Source organism: Rhineura floridana, chromosome 6 (genome assembly GCF_030035675.1).
Source record: "Rhineura floridana isolate rRhiFlo1 chromosome 6, rRhiFlo1.hap2, whole genome shotgun sequence".
Lineage (NCBI taxonomy): Eukaryota > Metazoa > Chordata > Lepidosauria > Squamata > Rhineuridae > Rhineura > Rhineura floridana.
The window spans coordinates 42903182-42916986 of NC_084485.1; the positions used below are offsets into that span (position 1 = coordinate 42903182).

Genomic DNA, 13805 nt, shown 5'->3' on the forward strand with positions numbered 1-13805 from the left:
ATTGTAGCTGTGGCAGGGGTAAAGTACAGTTCCCAGCATTCTTTGGGGATGAAAATGTGCTTTAAATGTATAATGTGTGTGCAGTCCAAATGTCTATGAACAGCCCACAGTCAGATGAGTGCAATAGCCCTCTCCTACTGTTCCTCCTGCCCCCAGTAACTGGTATTAGTGTATAGCGGCTGCCTCCTAGATGCAAATTCTGATTTAAAATTTGAGCTATACTTCTTTAGCCGCTTAGGATGCAATCCTGTACTGAAGAACTGCTGGTTGAGGGGGCTAATGTTTTCAGCAGAAGTCCTGCTGCACTGGCAAAATGCCAGACCCATCCCTGTCCACAATATACATGTTTTCCTCCTCCTCTCTCTTGCGCAGAAAATGTATTGGATATGGTGGCCATCCCACCAGTGTAGCAGCAGTGATCTCCATTGTCCAATGTGGATAGGACAGTGGTGGGGAACTTCCAGCCTGTAAGGTCATTTTGGCCAAGCCAAGCCCACCTGCCCTACACCTGATAAACCAGGTAAAGACATGGCTCAGCTGAAAGGGACGTTGTTGCCCTGTCTTGCACCTTGCCTGTTCCAATGGGCACCAGCCACCACACAGGTCCCTTGTATTGGGACTCCAGATACAAACACCTGATCTCACACTAGCAACTGGGGGTGCCTGGACAAAGCAACCCACACAAGGGAAAAGGGTAGCCACCCTACAAAGTGCAACTGCTGCAACTGTCTTCCATGTCTCCCGTGACCCCTTTATCACATGCGCATGAATGCTGTCCCTTTTCTGAACTTTATCACTCTAACACTCTTCTCCCCAACAGCAGGGAACAGTGCCCTCCACACAGGACTCCTCCCCAGATGGAGGTAAGCACCACTCCATCCCCACAAGAGCTGTCAGGACAACATCCTAATGCACATGAGCTATGTGCTCAGTTCTCACTTTCCCCTGTCCACCTCCGTTGTCTAACCCTTCCTAGCCAATGTCAGGGGTTGGAGTGTGTGCAAAGTGTTCCCACACTGAGGGTATTTAAACCAGTGCCCCTGGGAGCATGCATGCATTCACTCATATACTGAAATCCCCTTTTGAATAAATGATGGGAAAGGGGGGGATCCGCTCCCCCGTAGGGATTTAAACCAGGAGTGGGGAACCTTAGGCCCTCCAGTTGATGCTGAACTACAACTCACATTATTCCCTGGCCATTGGCCATGCCTGATGAGGCTGTTGGGAGCTGTAGTTCAGTAACATCTGCAAGGCCAAAAGTTCCCCATCTTGGATTTAAACTAATTCGCAGGAACCCAAGAAACTGCCTTATACCAGACATTTAGTTAGATCCATCTAGCTCAGTACTGCCGACTCCGGCAGTGGTTTTCCAGGGTTTCAGAAGAGCCTCTCCTGCCCCGACAGGGAGATGACAGGGACTGAACCTGAGAATGTCCTTCCCACTCTTCACCTTGATTTGCAGAGTGGATTTCCCTCACTAATTGCACGGTTTTATGTCTTTCCTCAATGGGAGGTGGGAGGGCTAGAACCTCCTGAAAGTTTTTTGTCATTGTTTAACAGACAGTGCTGCAGGGCTCCTTTTGTTGACATTTGCCTAGATCTCTTGACAACGAGGACATTGACCTTGTCAATGGTTATCAGTACCTTGGCACAGTCATTAACCAAAATGGAGACAATAGTCAAGAAATCAGAAGAAGGCTAGGACTGGGGAGGGCAGCTATGAGAGAACTAGAAAAGGTCCTCAAATGCAAAGATGTATCGCTGAACACTAAAGTCAGGATCATTCAGACCATGGTATTCCCGATCTCTATGTATGGATGTGAAAGTTGGACAGTGAAAAAAGCAGATAAGAGAAAAATCAACTCATTTGAAACGTGGTGTTGGAGGAGAGCTTTGCAGATACCATGAACTAGGAAAAAGACAAATAATTGGGTGTTTGAACAAAGCCACAGACCTGAACTTCCAAGATCTGAGCGGGGTGGTTCATAACAAATGCTATTGGAGGCCGCTGATTCATAGGGTCACCATAAGTTGTAATTGACTTGAAGGCATATAACAACTGTGTTTCTTGAATACTAGCAGCATGGCTGTGTGACAGGCACACCTGCAACTCCCCCAGCACAGATTAGCTCTCTCTGTGTGTCCGTTTCACATGTGGGCTTATTTGCTAGCAGAATCGCCAAGTGCTGGGCTGTGGTGGTTTCCAGGGACGCTGTGGGCATGCCTACCATTTTTACATTGCATTTGCATTTTCCAAGTTGTGTTGTTTTTTTTAACTTCCCCTCCCAGGCCGAACATGCATGCCTTGAATATGGTAGACATTTTACCATGTAGCAGCAGCAGCAGCAGCAGCAGCAGCAGCAGCATATCTCCAGCCCAGGCATTGAGTGAGTATTGAATTGCCTTGCCCATCACGAAAAGGGGAATAGCTACACAGGTAATTTAGTAACTACCCCAGTTGTACAATTTGTCTTTGCTCCCCTTAACTAGCAGTGCGTGTCTGCAATAGTGTACAGCTGGGTGTGGCTATGTCACACAATAGCAGACATGATGAAAGAGGCGAAAAAGACAGCAGTGCAAATCCATAAGGCTCACTGGGTGGCCGAGGACTGGGATTTAGAAATGCGTTTTTACTTGTTTTAATGGCATTCTTATAAGCCATCTTGGAAAGGCAACACAGAAACTGGTTGAAATAAAACTGCCATCCTCATCCTACCTTGCTGTGCAGGGTGTTTCCTTACTTAAAACTGCTCATTCGGAGGTAAATATTTATGAAAGTGAATGTTTCAAACCGGGATGTAAATTATACAGACTTTATGTACTTGAAAGTGCTGTGAATGAAAACGTTGTTTGTTGGTTTTCAATGGTTTTACAGCGATACATTACCACAGGATACACAGCATTACAGAACCCACAAATAATGAGCTCTGCCTCCCTCTCCTGAAATATGACGGTGCCCTTAACAGTAGCTGAGCCGTGTGAGATTTTGGGGCGTGGTGTGCTTACCTTAGTTTACGGAACAATGCGAAGGGAGTTGCTAGGGGTGGGGTTAAAGTCCTTGCATCTCTCTGACTGGCAGAGAGGAAGGAGGCTGGAAGCGGACTTCAAGGGATGGTTAGCCCGGAATGGGATTATAATCCAGAAAACTGTCGCTTTCCTTGCTTTTTGCACCTGGGATGCGTGAAAGGACTTGACCGGGTGGGCAACTCAGGATGCATTCGTACAGGTGCGACCTCGAAGCCTCTGGGCTGGCTGCTCCGAAATTTTGATTGCATCTGGGAGCGGCTCGCCGCCGCTTTGCGGCGCAGGGGACGCAAAAACCTCCTCGTTGCAACGTAGCCTGTGAAAAGGCCCTTTCGTTTCATAGATGAGCCTTCTCTCTCCCCCCCCTTTTCCTCGGAGGCTGGTTCAGTTGCTCATGACGTGCCTCCCTCGCTGAGCTCCCAGCCTTCCTGCTCGCTCATTCCTGCCTCCCGCTGCAGCTGCCTTGCATTATCATTTTTCCTCCCCCCCAGTCGCTTTCCCAGCTAGCCTAATTCATTTTTCTTGCTTCTCCTGGAGGAAGAAAGCAGCAAAAAAAAAAAAAAGGGTGGGGGAGTGGCTGCTTTTATCCCACCCCCGATCTACTTTGTTTCTGCATTTTTGAAAAAAAACTGATTGTTGCAAGGAGGCTGGGCGCCTTTGATTCTCGTCGCCAGATGAACGTCTCCTTGGACAGTTGGACATTTTGACTCCGGATTACTCGGGGGAAAGGAAAGAGAGAGAGAAAGAAAGGGGGGAAAAGGTTAGCCACGGCGACGATTACCAACTACCATCTTTCCCCCGCCTTTACAACTCCCCCGATGCCACCGGTCGCCTGCCTAGTGGCCGGATCCAATTGGGGCAATCGTCGCGTAGACGCCGCCCCAGCGGCGGTGTGACTGTAGCTCTGCGGAGCCAGACGGGCAGCGAGATCACGTGGAGGTCTCTCTAGAGTTCGGCGCTTGCAGGCGGTGGTGGTAGTGGTGGTGGTGACAGGGAAGAGGGAGGGATCTGATCGCGCGCGCGTGTTTCTCACTGTATTATAAAGTCGCCTTCTTATTTTCCGTCTGTCCTCGCCGACGTCGTGCTCTCGGGAGCGATCGTGTCCAGGTGACATTATTGTCCTCCTATTTTCTGTCAGCATCCCCTCCCCCCGGGCTTGCATCCCTCTGGATCCTCGTCCCACGCCTTTTTTCTCTTCCGCGGCCGCTTCTGCAGCGCCCCCATAGTCTTTCCTTCGGGAAGGGGCAGAGGGGTGTGTCCCTTTCTTTCCTCTCGACAACGAATCAGCGCCGCCCCCTCCAGGCATTTGCTTTTGCGTGCTGGAAACAGGGGTGGGGAAAGAGAAGCTGAGCCAGACGTTCAGGTGTGCTTGTACCCTGTTGGTGTTCTCTTTAAAAAGAATAGAATCGTCTCTTTTTAACCCCAGCCTTTGAAATGTCTTCTTCCAAGGGCTGAACTCGTCCTTCCTCCCCGTTTTCATTCTTTTTTTGCTTTTAAAGGAAGGGGTTGAATGGACGGGTAACGAATTGGGTTTTATGTTAAAAAGACTTTGGGGGCGGGGGGAGAGAGAAGCGGTTGCTTGTTTGGATCTCTGGCTCTCCCACGCAAGCTCAGAAAGTCGATCAAAGGGCGAACCTTGGATTCCTGTTACTCTGTGTATGTGTTCCCAATTTTTTTTTATCTCCGAAGAGGGCGGAGCTGTGTACAGGTTGTGTTTTATATATATATATATATATATATAAAACACCCACGATCCCGCCATCTATTGTGAAAGACAGCCTGAGTAATCCGTGGAGAGAACTCGAAGGGAGGAAGCGTGTGCGTAGTGCCCGTTTCAGAGGAGCTTTACTACTCCAGATGTCCTATGTAGATCTAACTGATCCAGTCTGGTTTCCTTTCAGTCGAAGAAAGGGGGCGTTATGGGTAGTCTCCGCGGGAAGGTAACACTTCTTGCATGGGGGTTGCTCGCCCGCTTGGTTGTATTTATTTTAATCGTGCACTTGGGCAGGTGTTCTGCTAGCTGGGCATTTCCCACAAGGTTAGACGGCGCTGGAAGTTCATTTCTCCTTTCAGAGGTGGGCTTGGGTGCCACTCCTGAATACCAGCAACTCCTGTTGTAGCTGCGGTCCGAAGCCTTGAAATCCATGCAGAGTTCAAGCACTATCTAGAATTAATATTGCCGTTTGGAAACACTTTCTTTTAACCCCTAAGATTGTATGTAATTTTGGTTGTTAACTTTTTATGGTTAGTCATGGTTAACCTCTGGCAAATCTCAGGAACTGTTATGGCTCCTCGGAATCTTTCTTAATACTACTACTACTGTTTAGTATATACGGTGACACCTGTAGAAGATGTAGGAGCACAAAAGCTCTGAAGAGTTGCTTGTGGTTTGTAAGTGTTCGAGAGCCAGAAACCACTGACCTGGGCAAAGAGAGGAGACTGTAGTTTTAAGGTCTTTACTTATTCTATAATTAATTGGCAATTTAATCCTAGATGTGCTTATTTGTCAACAAAAACCATTAAATATAGTGGGGTTAAAATCTGAAATTACATGCATAGGATTGGGCTACGAGGTGTTTATGTGTTTTGTAAAGAGTTCCTATGCTATCCTTGGGGAAGATCTAATCACAATGATCATGAGAGATTTATCATTTTTGTAATGTTCTTCTGGTAGGTCAAGGTAAACTTAGTGAGTTTTTGTACTTCTCATTGGGAAACAAGAAAATGGCTGTTTGTGCTATTTGCCGTTCATTGAAGGGGGAAACTGCTGACTCTTGTGCTTCAGATACCACTCTGTGTAGTGGGGAGACACTATTTGGAATGTTGATATATGTTGATCGATGGTATATAGCCAACAGATAAATGAATGCTAACATGTAACATGTAAATGAATGCATAGTACTGCACTGTAGGAACTTGCCCAGAAGGAAGATTGTGGTAAGTTGCTTGGGAAATTGCAATTCATAATTTTATTTATTTATTATTTCAATTTATATGCCGCCCTTAGCGAAATAGCTCTCAGGGCGGTGAACAAACAAAATAAAATATAATATATCATAATAAAAATACAAAAACATATACAAACAAACAACGAAAAGCACAGCAAAAACAAAATAAATACTACAAAAATTAAAATACAGATTAAAAGATTTAAAAAGTTAAGAAGATTAAAATGCCTGGGAGCATAAAAAGGTCTTTACCTGGCGCCGAAAAGATGGAAGTGTAGGCGCCAGGCGTACCTCTTCGGGGAGGCTGTTCCACAACTCAGGGGCCACCACAGAAAAGGCCCTAGATCTCGTAACCATCCTCCGGGCTTCCCGATGGGTTGGTACCCGGAGGAGGGCCTTAGATTCTGAACGAAGTGAACGGGTAGGTTCATAGCGAGAGAGGCGTTCCACAAGGTCTTGAGGTCCCACGCCGTGTAAGGCTTTATAGGTCAAAACCAGCACCTTGAATCTCGCCCGGAAGCAAATAGGAAGCCAGTGCAGACGCGCTAGGACAGGTGTTATATGCGAAGACCGACTGGTCCTCGTCAATAATCTGGCAGCTGCGTTCTGCACCAGCTGAAGCTTCCGAACTGTCTTCAAGGGCAGCCCTACGTAGAGCGCATTACAGTAATCCAATCTTGAAGTTACCAGAGCGTGGACAACGGAGGCGAGGTTGTCCCTGTCCAGATAGGGGCGTAGTTGGGCTACCAGACGAAGATGGTAAAATGCATTCCGTGCCACCGAGGCCACTTGGGCCTCGAGAGACAAGGAAGAGTCGAGAAGAACCCCCAAACTACGTACCTGTTCTTTCAGGGGGAGTGTAACCCCATCCAGAACAGGGTAAGCATCCACCATCTGAGCAGGGAAGGCGTTCACCAACAATGTCTCGGTCTTGTCTGGATTGAGTCTCAGTTTATTAGCTCTCATCCAGTCCATTATCACGGTCAGGCAACGGTTCAGCACATCAACAGACTCACCTGAAGAAGATGAAAAGGAGAAATAGAGCTGCGTGTCATCAGCGTACTGATGGCAACGCACTCCAAAACTCCTGATGACGGCACCCAGCGGCTGCATGTAGATGTTGAAAAGCATGGGGGACAAGACTGATCCCTGGGGGACTCCACAATGGAGAGTCCATGGTGTCGAGTGATGTTCCCCAAGCACTACCTTCTGGTGACGATCCGCGAAGTAGGAGCGGAACCACTGCCAAGCAGTGCCCCCGACACCCAACTCCGCGAGTCTCCCCAGAAGGATACCATGGTCAATGGTATCAAACGCCGCTGAGAGATCAAGGAGAATCAACAGAGTCACACTCCCCCTGTCCCTCTCCCGACAAAGGTCATCATACAGGGCGACTAAGGCTGTTTCGGTGCCAAAACCGGGCCTGAAACCGGATTGAAACGGATCTAGATAATCAGTTTCATCCAAGAGCGCCTGGAGTTGGCTGGCTCCTGTTGCATTTTGTCATCTGAAACACCAGGGGCTCCATCTTGTATCTCTGAGCTCATTTAACATTTTTGCCACGGACTTCTGTGGGATCTGCGCTTATTTCCTTGAGCTGATTAGGCTGCAAGCCTTCTGGATGGGAATTGGATCACTCTAATGTATATTAATACACTGTAGATTTTCTCCTATGTAAATGTTGATTTGATTGCAGATGATCTGCAATATAGTCCTTAAGGATCTCTTCTCCTGTAATGCTGCTGATGCAGTTTCTCATGCTGAGGAATGCCTGAAAATAAATTAAAGCTATATATTGGCTAAGGAGTTAAGGGCTGACATTTTCTGTCTTGCCATGTAATTCAGAGTGGTCTTGTGGAAAATGCCTGTGAAGTTTGGATCTTGTGCTGCAGGCAAACTGGAGGATGTGCAAACAGACTGCTCCAGTTCTAAGATGGGGTGTGAGGGAAGAGATCAACCATTGATATTAATATTGACCTGTCGTTCTCCTGCTCTTCATAAAGAATTATTGGGCTGTTGATTTCAGAAAGGTAATTTACATTGAAACATGTGATATCAAACCTAACATATCCTGGGAGATAAGGATAGGTTCTTGCATATTTCTGTTTCTTGAATATAATAATATTTAACACTGAACATAATCATATGGCAAGAAGTGAACTGGTCATTTTCTTCACTGAGTTGTGGCAGTCGATTGGCATGGGTGGTGGATACTGAGGTGTTCTTTTTGCCATTTCTGCTGTAATGAATTAATTCTGTGTATTGTGGTTTTCACTGTGGTAGTATTCAAGTCTGGCATATCTAGTCTTCCTGTGCCGGTAGAAGTGTAAAGCATCAGACATGATGTTATGTTTAGCATGTCCTGAAAGATAAAGATGAGAGATGGCTGATTGTCACTTTGAATCCCATCATATGCTTTAATTTTCCCAGCCATACTCTTTGTTTTGTTTCAGGCTTCCTACTGATGTGGCTTCCCACAACTTGTATGATAGCTCTAGTGTGTATCTTCAGTCTTGCTGTCAAGAATGTTTTCCTTGAGCTTCAGTCTGTCTTTCGCTGCAACAAATTGGTGGGTTTTTTTTTTTAAATTGTTAGCAGAAAGGCAAAATAATTCAGTCTTCCAGCTTATACCATATCATCAGACCACTTTAAGAACAAAAGCCCAATGTGATGATAATAGTAGTCAGCTGTATGTAGGTGCCAAACCTATCATGTTTTTTCTGGCTACCACACTTTTGGGGAAGCAGATTTTCCAAAGCATGGTAGGCATGAAGTAGATGCCACTGAAGCATTGGATTTTGGGAATCTTGGTGACTGCAAAAAGATTGAAGCTCAGTGGTAGCGCCCATACTTTGCATGCATTGATTCAGTCCCTGACATCTCCTGGGAGGACTGAGAAGGGCCCCTGTCCAAAATCCTAGAGCGTCTCTGCTTGTCATTGTGTAACTCTGAGCTGGATGGACCAATGGCCTGACTGTATAAGGCAACTTCCTATGTTCCATCATGCATGGAAACTCACTTTACAGAATTCATTCTATATTTTATGTTCTGTGCATAATGGTGATTTGGATGTAAGTCCCATTGAGTTCAGTGGGATTTGGTCCTGGGTAAGTGTGTATAGGATTGCAGCTGAAATTAGGTAAGATAATATACTGTATCTGTATTGCAGATACCTTGATGTTTCCTGTCATCTACTTCTGATTCATTACAATTTATAACTATTACAATTTATAACTACTCTTTGTATTCTTTATGATTGACTCAATCTGCTAAGGATGTTTTGGGTGTGGTATGATGCCTTTGTTTCTCATCCCCCTTTTGTAGTTGTTAACTTAATCAAGAGAAGCTTTTGTAGAGGAAAGGGGAATTGAACAGAAGACAACTTGTTCATGACCATGTGCCCACTTCTAAATATGCACACACATTTTGAAGCCCAATGGGCTATTGATACTACTATGTAGATTGAACATGTGGATTTTACTCCCTCTGCCCTTTGTGTCTTGTTTCCCTAAAATCTGCTGAAGAGCTCTTTGCCTGCCAAAGATTTGCTACCTCCCCCTGCCCTTGTGGGGTGTGCAGTGCAGCCTCCATGGCGTTCCCTTTTGTTGTCTTCAAGCAAGTTAAGTCTTTAGCAACTTTAGCAGAAGAAAAAAAAGAGCTGGATATTGAGTGTGTGAGGAATTTTCAAAAGTAGGCATCTTGTAACCGTCCTCTCCTACAATTGGTGGTCTGGAGCCAGTTTGTTTGGTATCAACTGCACCTTATACGTAGGCTGCAACCCTGATCATCAGCTCCCATTGGTAGTACATGCCCTGGTCACCTCTCGATTAGATTACTGTAATGCGCTCTACGTGGGGCTACCCTTGAAGACGGTCCGGAAACTACAACTTGTTCAAAATGCGGTGGCTCGACTACTTACAAACAGTCGTCGCCGGGACCACATCACGCCAGTGTTGTTCGATCTACACTGGCTTCCAGTTGTTTTCCGGGCCCAATTCAAGGTGTTGGTATTAACCTTTAAATCCCTATACGGTCTCGGCCCAGTTTATCTAAAGGAGCGCCTACAACGCCACCAATTATGCCGCCCAACAAGATCGGCCACACAAGGCCTTCTCTCAGTCCCGCCAACCAAATCAGCTAAATTGGTGGGAACTAGAGAGAGGGCCTTTTCAGTGGCGGCCCCCACCCTCTGGAACTCCCTCCCACAAGATCTTCGGCACGTCTCTTCCCTGAATATGTTCTGCAAGGCCATAAAGACCTGGCTTTTTCAACAGGCTTTTGGGACTTCTGGGGAGGCTTAATGTTCTTATGTTTGAAATGCTTCCTACTCTGTATTCTGCTGTTATTATAATTTATATTGTTATAGTGTATTTTAGTGTATTGTATTTCGCTGTATTTACTATATGTACGTCGCCTAGAGTGGCCATTGGCCAGATAGGCGACACACAAATTAAATTTTATTATTATTATTTATTACACAAGTAATTCTTTGGTATGAATGTTGATTCTTTGAAGATTTATGTTTTGCTGACTTCACTGAACAACACTTTGTATGAATGAACCCTTTGGTAATGGCTCTTGATTGCAAAGGCAGGTGTCAGAATGATCACTGTTGCTTCCTCCTCTCATTTGGACAGCCAGCACTCATCAGTCTCTGTTTAATAGCCAACATTCCATTGCATGCTATTGTGAAGAAGAAATGGAACCCAGGATGGGTTTGTACAGCTGAGATCAAGTTTGATTTTTCAATGGCTTGGACTGCTGGGAGGGTGGGGAACTTCTGATTCAGTGGTGTCTCTGAGCACACTAAAGGACGCTGATGTGGTGAGGACAAAACCTGGCTTCTGCTTTGATGCTGGTGTGCTCTGCTCCAGCTGGGAGCCTGCTTGGAGTGGGTGGGGGTGCAATCATGTTTTTTCTTGTATGGAAAGTGCAGATGAGATGCATTGCAGGTGCACACCTTCTCTTCCCCTCCCTGCCCATCACAATGGTGGGTGTTTTGATAGCAGATTTATTTGTGTGCACAAAATGACTCTTGCGCCTGGTGTCCTTTTTCAGCCTGTGAGCTGAATCAGGAATGTGAGGTACTGCATGAAGCCTTACTGATTTTTCCTCTGGCCTGGCCACTTATCTCTGGGCCTAGTGTGTTTCTCCCTTGTGCTCACCATTGTTGACAGTGAAATATTTCTCTGTTCTGTTTGCAATCAATGTGTTGCGTTTATTGCTTTAACAGCAACTTTGGGTAATAACAGAGGCATTAAATCAGACATTTTCTATAAATAGGGATGAAACTTTCACAATCATTACCAGTGCAGTGGGAACACATACGTCTTGAGGAAGGTGCGGTTTGACACTGTAGGCTGGCTTCTGTGATGTGCTGTGCTGCACAAATAGGTGGCTGGTTACCTCTCAGCTCTGAGAAATGAGAACCAGTGTGTCTTGTTTTTTCCCCTTTTGCTCTAGAACAACAGTGATGTCCATGCATCTTTCCTTATTAGCTTCTTGTGTTTTGGGGGGTTGCATTCCAAGGGCTTTCCCTAATGAAAGAGGTGGATTTTGCTTCGCTCGCTTCAATGGGAATGGATTTGTTGTCTTGTACATCTGAAATTTGTTAGCCATGTCCATTTTGATCCATTGGCTAGAGATTTTTGTGTGTGGGGGTTTTCTTTTGATCTGTGGTGGGTCATTTGGAGATGTGATTCTAGGTCCTGCCTTTGGTAAACATCCCATGATGTGTTACATTCCTTAGGAAACTGGAAGGTCTAATGCTACAGGTATTGGTTTTAAGAGATCTCATTTTCTTTCTTGGAGTGTTTGTGGAAAGCCATTGGCAAATTGCATGATCTTGCATTGCTGTTTGCAAAAGGAGATAAGTGGGTTGCAATGTTAATATTTTGTTACCCGGGCAATAATATCATTGCTTGATAGAGAACTTTGCGTGTTTGGGTACAAAATATATGCCTTGGTGTGCTGTAATGTATGGGAGAGGTTTGGCAGCTGTATATATGCTGGGCATAGTTATAGCATCTCCCCTTTTTCTGAGATTCATACCTTTCTAATGTAACAGTCTTGTCCCAAATCCAGAGCCCCAGATGTGCTCTGACACTCCCATGTGGGTTTTACAATTTCTTCAGTGAAGCAGGCAACTTTTTTATACCTACGGTACTAGTGTCCCTTTCATTGAAGTGAAAGGGTCAATCCCTGCAAGATGAGCAGCTCTGTTTTGGCACTAGAGCCCTTGTGTTCTTACTCACAAGTCTCTGTTCTGGAGTGGTTGTTTGCTTGGAGTGGTGACATGAAAGCAAAGCAGAGAGAAAAATCACCACTGAATTGTATAGTTGGAAATGTGTGGCGTACAGGCATACCTATGTATGTGTGTAAATTTGCTGCCTGTAAAAATGTGTGAAAGCAAACGTATCCAGTGCATCTGACAGATTTAGCTGAGCAGCCTGTTGTTCTCATTGAAGCAGTTGGATGGCTTTCTGAGTCAGCAAGTTTCCACGGTACTTTGCAGAATAAAAGAAAATTGCCACCAAAAACATTGTGAGGATTAGAGCAACAACCTAAATTAATGCCTGCTTGCAGGAGCTGGCTGCCAGCTATTGAATTTACAGCAGTTGTGTCAGGGGTTCCTGATGGTAAACTTCAGAGAAAATTGTCAGCCATGCTGTTGTTTCAGAGGCAATGGGAAGAGAAGGTAAGCTCCACGCTTGGGAGTGAACACTTAAGCAGCAGCCCTAAAATGCTTCCTTTGAGGTTTTTCCTTGCTAAGGAGCCTCTGCCTTACCTGGCATGGTGCCTTCCAAGTGTTTTGGGCTACAATTCCCATTATTCCTTTCAATTTGCCGTGCTGGCTGGGGCTGATGGGATGTGCTGTCTGAAACATCTGGAGGGCATCAGGTTAGGGAAGGCTGCTGTGACAATTATAAAAATTTGACCTGGATTGCTAGGCACAAAGGTTTGGGTTCCTTTCTCTCTGTGTGGCTTCTGACAATATCACCATCTGACCACCTGTAAAGCTTTTTGTAGGCAATTCTGCCCCCCTTGGTTTTATTTTTACAATAGTTCGAACAATTGAAAGTGTCCACCAGCATTGCATTAAGCACCGCAGCAAGTGTGTTGCTGGTCTTAGTAATAAAAACAGCTGTGGTGCATAGGATTAATTATAGTGATAAGCTCATCTGCAGCTGGTTGGTTTTATTTCACCAAGGATATTTATTTGATTCTTGCAACTCTAGTTCAGTTATTCCAGGAAAGAGGAACCTCGGGCCTGGGGGACAAATACAGCCCACCAAGCCTCTTTGTCTGGCTCTTGGGGCTCTACCCAAGTTGTACCCTCTCCCCAGCCACACTCTCAAGGGCCGTGGTTACGTCCTTCTTGAGTGTTTTTTTTCATGTGTGGCTTGGCTGGAATGTGTCTTAGAGCTCTGATTAATGCTTTTTGCTTACCTGGATGGAGGATAAATTAAGGGTTTGTCTAAAGTGTGTGGTAGAAACTAGCCTCCTGTACAAAGGTGAAGTTCATGTTCGTTGCTCTGCCTACTTTTGCCTCTGGCCCCATCCGTCACTGGGATGTGGCCCCTGGAGAGTTGACCAGAAGAGAATGCAGCCCTCAGGCTGGAAAAGGTTCCCCACCCCTGAGTTATTCAGAAAGCCACTATTACTGCCTCTACTTGCAACTCAGATTGGGGGAGAGGAGGAAAAAGGAGAGCCAGGTTAAAGACAACTCCTAATGCTTGGCAGATTCAAATTGGCTCTTAACTCTAATCTCATTTCTTTATTGCTAAACACGTGGAGCATTCTTCCATTCCTCCATTGTATCTGAAGCTGTAG

General features: G+C 45.6%; 1 protein-coding gene across 15 annotated transcripts in view; it reads left to right on the forward strand.

Moving 5' to 3' along the window:
- Window positions 1–3043: 3043 nt before the first annotated feature.
- Window positions 3044–13805, forward strand: part of EPB41L1 (erythrocyte membrane protein band 4.1 like 1) — a 231146-nt gene continuing 220384 nt past the window's right edge. For 6 of the 15 annotated variants that reach the window (XM_061631571.1, XM_061631561.1, XM_061631580.1 and 3 more), the window contains exon 1: window positions 3233–3784. The gene's annotated coding sequence lies outside the window, so the exon portion shown is untranslated. The other 9 variants (XM_061631572.1, XM_061631565.1, XM_061631573.1 and 6 more) reach the window with 7 other exon arrangements.